The sequence below is a fragment of the Trichechus manatus genome, unplaced genomic scaffold (genome assembly GCF_000243295.1).
Source record: "Trichechus manatus latirostris isolate Lorelei unplaced genomic scaffold, TriManLat1.0 scaffold00290, whole genome shotgun sequence".
In the NCBI taxonomy this organism is placed as follows: Eukaryota; Metazoa; Chordata; class Mammalia; order Sirenia; family Trichechidae; genus Trichechus; species Trichechus manatus.
The window spans coordinates 1329656-1338487 of record NW_004444226.1 but is presented as its reverse complement, the minus strand read 5'-3'; the positions used below and the strand labels follow the sequence as shown (position 1 = coordinate 1338487).

The 8832-nt window shown below is 37.4% G+C and overlaps 1 pseudogene; it reads right to left on the bottom strand.

Moving 5' to 3' along the window:
* Positions 1-2907: 2907 nt before the first annotated feature.
* Positions 2908-3801, bottom strand: LOC111819174 (olfactory receptor 2T34-like; annotated as a pseudogene).
* Between the last annotated feature and the right edge of the window lie 5031 nt (positions 3802-8832).

Below are 8832 nucleotides of genomic sequence, written 5' to 3'. Positions count from 1 at the left end.
TCGGCTTAGTTTTTTGGATCTTTGCTGTGGAGGGACGGCATGGTGCTTCTGCCTAGAGCGCCATTTTGCCAGAACTAATAATGTTCTTTTTTGTTGTTAATTACTGTGGGAAAGAGTCATTTCACCAGGATCTGCCTTTGACTGCAGCCAAACATTTTAATAGAATTTAAACATGTCCCTAAATTTAATCCTTCTCTAGAGGGACGGCGTGGTGCTTCTGCCTAGAGCACCATTTTGCCGGAACTCTAGAATTCAATTTTAAAGCACCAGCGACTCATTTAACTTCATATATGCACATAAACTTTACATCAATTCTATAATCAAGAAGTAAGGACATGATGGGGTCAGCATAGAGATTAAGAAGAAAGAAGAGAAGTGGGTGGCAGGCAGACTGAGTTCATGCCTGAGGACAAGTAATGCTTACTCTTGAATTCCTACACCGGGGAGGAAGATGAGAGAGATTAACAGTTATCTGGTCTGTTTAAGGGTCTAGGCTCTGAATTAAACAGGAAATATTCAAAGCCCCTAGATGACATTTTTGTTGCCAGCTCTATATTGGTGATATAGAAACCAGGGAGGCAGTGAGATAAAGTAGTTTTTTGAATGGAGCTGCTGAGAAGTAAATGTTGAATTTAGCTCAATATTTCTGTCTAGGCAATCATACAAACTTCCGTAACTTGAAAGTAAATATCTTAGGAAGAGAGAGAAGTAGTTCAAAATGGTACAAAGGCGGGAAGAGAAGTAACGCTCTGCTAGTTGCAGCAGGTAGTATGGGCAGTTGTGCGTATTACCCCACTTAATCCTCAAAGTAATTTGATTAGGAAATTTTGCTTCCTTGGTCTTAAAAGTGACGTAAATGAAAATTGGAGAGCTTAGAAAAAGTCACAGATGTTACGCAGCTCTTTAGATATTAAGTGGAAAGTACAAGACTGAAACCCAAGATTGTCTTATTTTGACTGAAATCCTTGTTCACTTAGTCTATCTTATACAATAGTCCCCATGTCTAACGGTAATTTCAAACTCAATATTTTAGTTTTTCTTAGCACAGTGTCTTTGAGAGTAACAAACAGATTAGAGAACAGTCATTTATTTAAAAAAAAAATAAAGCTCATGAGGAGACAATATATGAGATCCACTAATGATATCAATAATGTAATAATAAGAAAAACTAACATGGTTTAATTAGTCTTTCATTTATAGTGTCCCTTTGGGCAGCTTTACTCCTTTTATTTCTCTACTTTAATCACAGTGATTTCTAAAATTGAGTTTTATCTACCTCGAGGCAAGTTTCTCTTGTTTTTCAGGTGTTATTTTTTTGCTTGACTAACCCATTGCCATCAAGTCAATTCTGACTCACATCGACACTATAGAGTGAGTAGAACTGTCCCACAAAGTTTCCAAGGCTGTAATTTTTATGGAAGCAGACTGCCACATCTTTCTCCTGTGGAGAAGCTGGTGGCACTGACCTTTTGGTTATCAGCTGAGTGCTTATCCACTGTGCCACCAGCACTCCTTTTACCTAACTAGATGAGATTATTTCCATATTCAGACAAATTCATTCATACACTGCAGGAATAAACATCAGTAGATAAGTGAAAGTATTGCGCTGAGACGCCATCAAGGAAAATAACTGTCGGTCATCTGAAAATGCAGCAGGCATAGAAATTTTCCTTTTTTCCTTCTTATTCAATTTCTTGATAGTAAACAGGATAAGGTAAGTGTTGTTTTCCGAGTGATAGTAACTTAAGAACTTTGGGACGGTAATCACCTTCTTGAATATTCATCTGAGCAAATAGATTTCTTTCCTAATTTCTTGAATCCTAGAAACACTACTAGACTGATGAATTGGTCTAACGAAAATAATGATTTCATGCTGTTTGATTTGCAGCATGATATACATTAAAAACCAAAAACCAAACTCATTGCCATCAAATCAATTCCAAGTCATAGCAACCCTATAGGATGGAGTAGAACTGCCCTGTAGGATTTCCAAGGAGCAGCTGGTGGATTTGAACTGCCAACCTTTTGGTTAGCTGCTGTAGTTCTTAGCCAGTATGCCACCAGGGCTCCTGTGATATACATTAGGGAAGGTAAAGTCTGGTGATATGTCCAAAATCATTTTGTTGGTTTTCTCTGTTTCAGAAATAAAAGGCTGAGATTAAATTACCTAAACATTCAATGCATATAAGGCTTTTATATTTTAGTTAAAGACTAAAGAATCATGAATATGCAACCATTTTTATTTATAACCTTATGACCTATGAAATTAAATGACCCTGTTAACTCTGTGGGACTATAATGTGGATTGGCATTCAATCCAGATTGTTTAGATGGCTAAATATTACTAAAAGCATAAGTTTTACTCCGTGAACCTGTCAAAACTTGGAAAAAATGTGTTTGGGTCTCCTTACTAAAGGTACAACTGCCAACGTGAAAATGCAGTGGCTGACACATGTGAACTATGAGTTAAAGGGTTTTGCAAAGTGAAAGATCAGCCAGTTTCCTCCAGGATTCTGCTAGAATCTGAAATCTTCACAGTGAACCACTTTTAGGGTTAAGGCATTGACTCCCCAAACCACATATTAAAGTGGTCAGTGAAGTTGGAATGGGAGATAAGGTAAAAGGCACTTGCTATGGTTTTTATTGTGCCAACTATTGCATCATAGATAAAAGGACTCTAAGGAACTTAAATATAAGAGATTTGAATTAGGAAGCAGTGTGGAGCTGAAGTACCACATATGTGAGAGGGAGGGGAATTCTTGGAAGATTCCACATTTGAGGCCCGGGAACCAGAGGAGAGAATGAGAGGACAGATGGGGAGGGGAAGAAAGAAGGAAGAAGAAGAGGGAAATAGTCATTCCTAGGTTTTCCCATTTACAATTTTTCTCAGTCTCATCCCTCATGGCATCATCTCTTCAGGGTACTAGTGACATCTTTGTTCTGGAGGCTATAAATTAGAGAGTTCAGCACAGAAGTGATGTTGGTGTAAAAGGCAGACACCATCAATGTTCTGACCACCTGCATAATAGAATCTGGGGAGCATGTAGTTGTAGGTGGAGACACCAAAAAGAGCAGGTAGCCAGAGCCTTCCTGCGGCCCTCGGCTGAATTCATTCTGGGGAGGAGGTGCAGGATGAGGGCATATGAGGAGAAGATGATAGAGTTGAGAATGAGGAGCATGAGAACATAGCACAGGTACATGAGCATCTCGTACAGGTAAGCAACAGAGTATGAGAGCTTCATCAGGGCAGGGGCCTCACAGAGGAAGTTCAGGATTTTCTGACAGTGGGGGAAGCTCATGGTAATGGGGTAAATGCAAGACCTTCAAGTATGCCCAAGAACTAGCATACAGAAACAAGAATCTAGCAGAGCCTTGGTTTCATGAGCAGTGGGTAATGGAGAGATCTGCAAATGGCAGCAATCAGTCACAGGCCATAGCAGCCAGGAGACAAACCTCAGCTGCAATGAAGGTAGGTGAAAGAACATATGGATTCCACAACCTAAGGGGGAAATTGTATTATCTCCTGCCACCTGGTCCACAAGTATCTTGGGTACAGTCAACTCATATATACATTAGGTCCATGAGGGAGAGCTGGCTTATGAAGAAGTACATGAGGCTGTGAAGGTGGGACTTCATGTAGATCAGGAGAATGAGAAGGGCATTTCCAGTGAGGACCATCAAGAAGAAGAAGAAGATCAAAATGTACAGGAAGACTACATGTTTAGTTTGATCAAAGTACCCTGTGAGGATGAAATAGACCCTTGAAGTTTGATTCTTAGAGGTTTGATTCCCTGAATACATGGTCTAGTTTACAGGAAAATAAGTATCATTTTGTTGTTGTTGTGAGTATATACATATACATACATATATATATATATATATACACTCAAAGGAAAACCTGGTGGTTAAGACCTTTGGTTGTTAACCAAAAGGTTGGCAGTTTGAATCATCGGGGCTCCTTGGAAATGACATGGGGCAGTTCTACCCTGTCCTATAGGGTCACTGTGAGTCAGAATCAACTCGATGGCAACAGGTTTTTTTTTTATATTACAAAAAAAAAAAAAAAAAGGTCATTTCAATAGTTTTACAAGTACAATTCAGTGACATAAATTGCATTCATCATGTTATGCATGCATCATCCCTGTGAGTATCATTGTTTTTAAATCTTTCAGATATACATGGCCTTCCTAACCTTTTTCCCGTAGGGAACATACTTTGAGCTATTTTTCTAAAAATGAGATTGAACTGATGTGGAATCATGACATAAAATCTCAGTGAGGCCACATCACATAACTGTTATGTCTGGAGTCAAGTATCAAGAAACGTGTATAAAGAGGCTCTTCACATTTTATTTATTTCCCCTCAAGCTGAGAGTTTCATAGGGCTCACCACATAGTACGGTTAGAAAGACTAAATGAAGTGATGCGTATTAAGTCTGTAATACAATGTGAGTGTTACATTAAGCAATTCTCTAAACCTCCCAGTTCCCTTTTGGATAGAGTAGTTCATCACAGGAGCTCATTAATAGAAGTAGTAGATAATGTTCATATTAATATTGTTAATAGTACTAGTGTCATAACTGAAGTTCTCTGAGAACTTGGAAGGCCTTTGACATCTCAGGTATCTTCTAGCCATCATATCTCTCCATTAACACCCTTACCCTCACTAATACACTTCAATTCTACTCAACTGTTCCTCAACTGATTGAGTTCAATAAGCAGCCTTATCAGGTATCAGGAGCAGAGGGGGCACCTGGTTGCCTGGGGCAGTTCCGGCTGTAGGGTTGAGGGCAGGAGAGCATCAGTGTGCTGGCCGGTCTCTTTCATAATCCCTAAACAAAGACTAAGACATTTAATTTACCAGCAGTAATAGAAATTATTTTTATAATAAATGGGGATTAATTTGGCAAATGAAAATATAACTTTCTTTTTAAATGTCTCAGAATAGAATCTGTAGATGCTCTAAATAGCAAATATTTAGGTGAAAAATTAAATGTCATTATTTTTTTCTTTTTCAGAATAACAAGCGATGTCGACAAGAATCAGAATTTTTGCACATTATTTGTGTGTTTATAAAGACCTGAAGACACTTTGACAAGCCACATTCCAGGAAAAGAGAGAAATGTAAGACATGGAGAGCTCCTACCTTTGTAGCAACCAGAGAGTAAATTTCAACCAGACCAGCCAAGTGAAGGGACCAACTGTTTTCTCCCTAACAAGGTGAGGCTGACCTGGTTTAAATTCAAGGGACAAAGTAGGAAAGTGACATCATTAGTTTCTTCATATTCAGGAATTGAGATCAGTTACTGTTGATAAATCATTGTACTGTTGAACAAGAATAAAACTAATAGGAATGAGGAGTCAGGAGAAATTTTCAGCTTTGTTTATTCACATTCCCCATACTAGGAACTAACTTATGCCTGGAGCTTTTACTTTTGTAAGACACTCTCAGAATCCTCTGGGTTTTCTTTCTGTTTCTTTGTTTGCTTTTCCATTCGTTTTTGCCAGTTATATTGTAACTTTCCATTCAGGGTACACATGGGAACAGAATGAGTTTGCCATTTAGGTGTCACATCTATCAAAAAGTAAAACTCATCTTGGTCATGAGGAAATCATATATTTTCTTTTAAAAGAGTTTAATTTTTCCAGTTTGAAAAGTATATTTTCATGTTTAATATACATTAGTAATTCTTTCACTCTTTGTAAATAGAATTTGAATCTCAGAAAGCAGATCATGCAGAAAGTAAATACCAGAGCAGTATTTGAACCCAGAACAGATTTAAAACCCTTTATTCTGCCCTCGCACATTGTATAATTAAATACTGTTTTTGTGTGTCACTGTGTGTAATCCAATAATGGCTGTAAGTACTTTGTAGGTACTTTATTATCAACTCTATTAACTATTAAGGTGGAATTATGTCTGAAATTCATGTCCCATCCCAAAGACAACTGAAAGATTTAAAAGCCCATTGTTGGTTTATAGGAAATACTATTTACTGTATAATTATTTCCTAATTGTGTATCTAAATTCATCACTATGGCTCCCAAACTCAGAGACATCTGGATTTGAAATGGTAGCTAAAAGTCTTACCTTTGTGTCTCTGTTCATTTCTCTATTTCCATTGGATCACTCAGCTTAGTGTGGTTGGGACTGGATGGAGGAGGCCAAGTGGCTGGAAGTAGAATAGTGTAATATAAAAGTATTTGGCCTAAAGTTCCAGAAACTAGGGTTCAATTATTACCTTTGCTTCCAACTAACTATGTAATCTTAGTCAAGCCAATACAATCTCTGGATTCAGTTTCACTAATCAACCAAAAACAAATAGTGTTACATATGATCTATTCTTCCATGAATCTCAAGACCTCCGTGTTGTTCAAACGTAGTCGTAGCTTTCTCAGTGAGAGGAAAATCCTCCATCCTATACTCCTAACCTCAAAGGCTCATAGAATTACCTTGATGACTATTAATCTCATCAAAGTTAAATTACATAATTTAGGAATGGAAAAGAACAGAGGAAAAGGAGGCATCTTATATCAGTTCCCTCAGTGTACTGGGCACTGTGCTAAGCCTGTCCCAACACATCCTGGTGCGAACACTGCATTATACAAGTGGATTTTGATACCAGGAATCAGGTCAACATGCAAGCCCACCCTCCCCTCTAGGTTATTTCTCACCAAGGTCTACAAGCCGCCTTCAACCTGGACACCCTCATATTTCTTGTCATAACTTGCCTCATGCTATGTCCTTGCTTTACATTTACTCTCTCCATCTCTGTCTAGATTCTAACAGTCCATAAGTGCTCAGCTTAAATGGCAATATCTGCATGAAGACTTTTCCCACTTGTCAATCGGTGAGAGCTCTCACACATCTGAAACACTATGAGGTTTGTTTATACTCTGTGGCACAATGGTTAAAGCGCTCTGCTGCTAACCGAAATGTTGGTGGTTCAAACCCACCAGCTGCTTTATGGGAGAAAGATGTGGCAATCTGCTTCCTTAAAGATTTACAGCCTTGGAATCCCTATAAAGCAGTTCTACTCTGTCCTATAACATCACTATGAGTCAGAATCGACTTGGCAGCAGTGGGTTTTATGGTCCTTATGCCACTTATTCCTGAAGTCATTCCTTTTAAATGTCAACAGAAATTTTACATGAATTATTATACAGTAATATGTATAGTTAAAATAAAAATTAACTTACTGTGATATCTGAATGCTATATAGGCATGAACATTGTAAATATAAAATAAACATTTAAAAATCACAAGCGGAGGGGTAATAAATCTGAATATTTAAAATTGCAAAATTCTTACTATAAATTTTAATAAAAATTGTAATATCATTAATAAGCTGTGCATTTAGGTTATGAGTATTTTCTGCATGTATACTGTACTTCAATTGATTTTTTATTAAGTTCATCTGTAACAACAAATATAAGCGGTTTTAAGGAGTTAAAATGACAAAATAGCCAACAACATGCTCCATCATCCTGAGTCCCCAAGGGACTTTGGATGAATGGAGCTCCAGTTCCCCTGCCAAACATACAGGGTGGTCAAGAAATAAACACTTGATTTTGTGCAGCCACTGTAATGTTGAGGTTGTTTTTTTAATGCAGCATAATCTAATCCTTTCTGATTTATCCACCATTGTATTTAATATTGCAGCACTGTCTCCCCATATAACTTACCTGTCTACCTTACTTTACTCTCTTTTCATAACATACATACTTATCTAACATACTCTATCTCTCTATTACTCTTTGTTGGTTTATTTTCTTGCACTAGGAGGGCAACAAGTGTATAGTTTGTTCTTTGCTCTTCTCTAGCATAAGTACTATGCCTGACACATAATACAACCTCATTTATGTCTGCTGAGTAGATAGATAAATGAAGAAAGAAAAATGAACATGTGAGAGCAAATTACTGCAACCTCTTTGGGGAAGAATTTGGTAATGTCTTACAAAATTGAAGATATTCTTACCCTACAACCTAGCACTATGCCGGGGAATAAGTCCAGGGAGATTATACCAGGATATACATTGTAGCACTTTAAGAAAGAAAGGGAAACAACAACTATTATAAACCGTAAAAAATAGTGGAGAAACCTATATATTCGTATTCCTACTTCAGCAAGGCACTCTCTTTATTAAAAGTGGGGAAAAACATCCTGGCTCCCAAAGTAGTTTAAAATCTATCATTTGGGAAGTCAGTAAGGGAGAGAAGTAAAAATGAAAGCAATCGAACAGCTTTCATAAATGACTATAATGAAATAAACAAGGTAAAAACAACAGACTTGAGATAAATATGCATAAATAACCATAGTGGTTAAGAGCTCTGTCGCCAACCAAAAGGTGAGCAGTTTGAATCCACTAGCCGCTCCTTGGAAACTATGGCGCCGTTCTACTCTGTTCTACAAGGTCGCTATGAGTGGGAATCTACTCGATTGCAATAGGTTTATATACATATATATACATACATATATATATGTATATATGTGTAAATTTATGGATAAATTTAAGAATTAAGTTGAGGACAAAAGAGAGGAAAATGATCAGTATGACTACAATTTAGCAAAAGCAATCATGCTAAGTAATAAATTTGAACACAAATACCTACGATGAAAATGAAACATAGGCAGAGTATACACCAACTAGAGGAAAAGCGCTCTCTCTCTCTGACACCCTGAGGGGAGTGGCTCCCAGAGGGGAACAGACAGCTTCAGTGCATCTGTGATGAATTTTTAAGAGTTCCAGTAAATATATCAAAATTATTAAGACTTTTTGGAATAGAATTTAGGACATCAAGAGCCCTATACTATTATAATATGTATTCTTA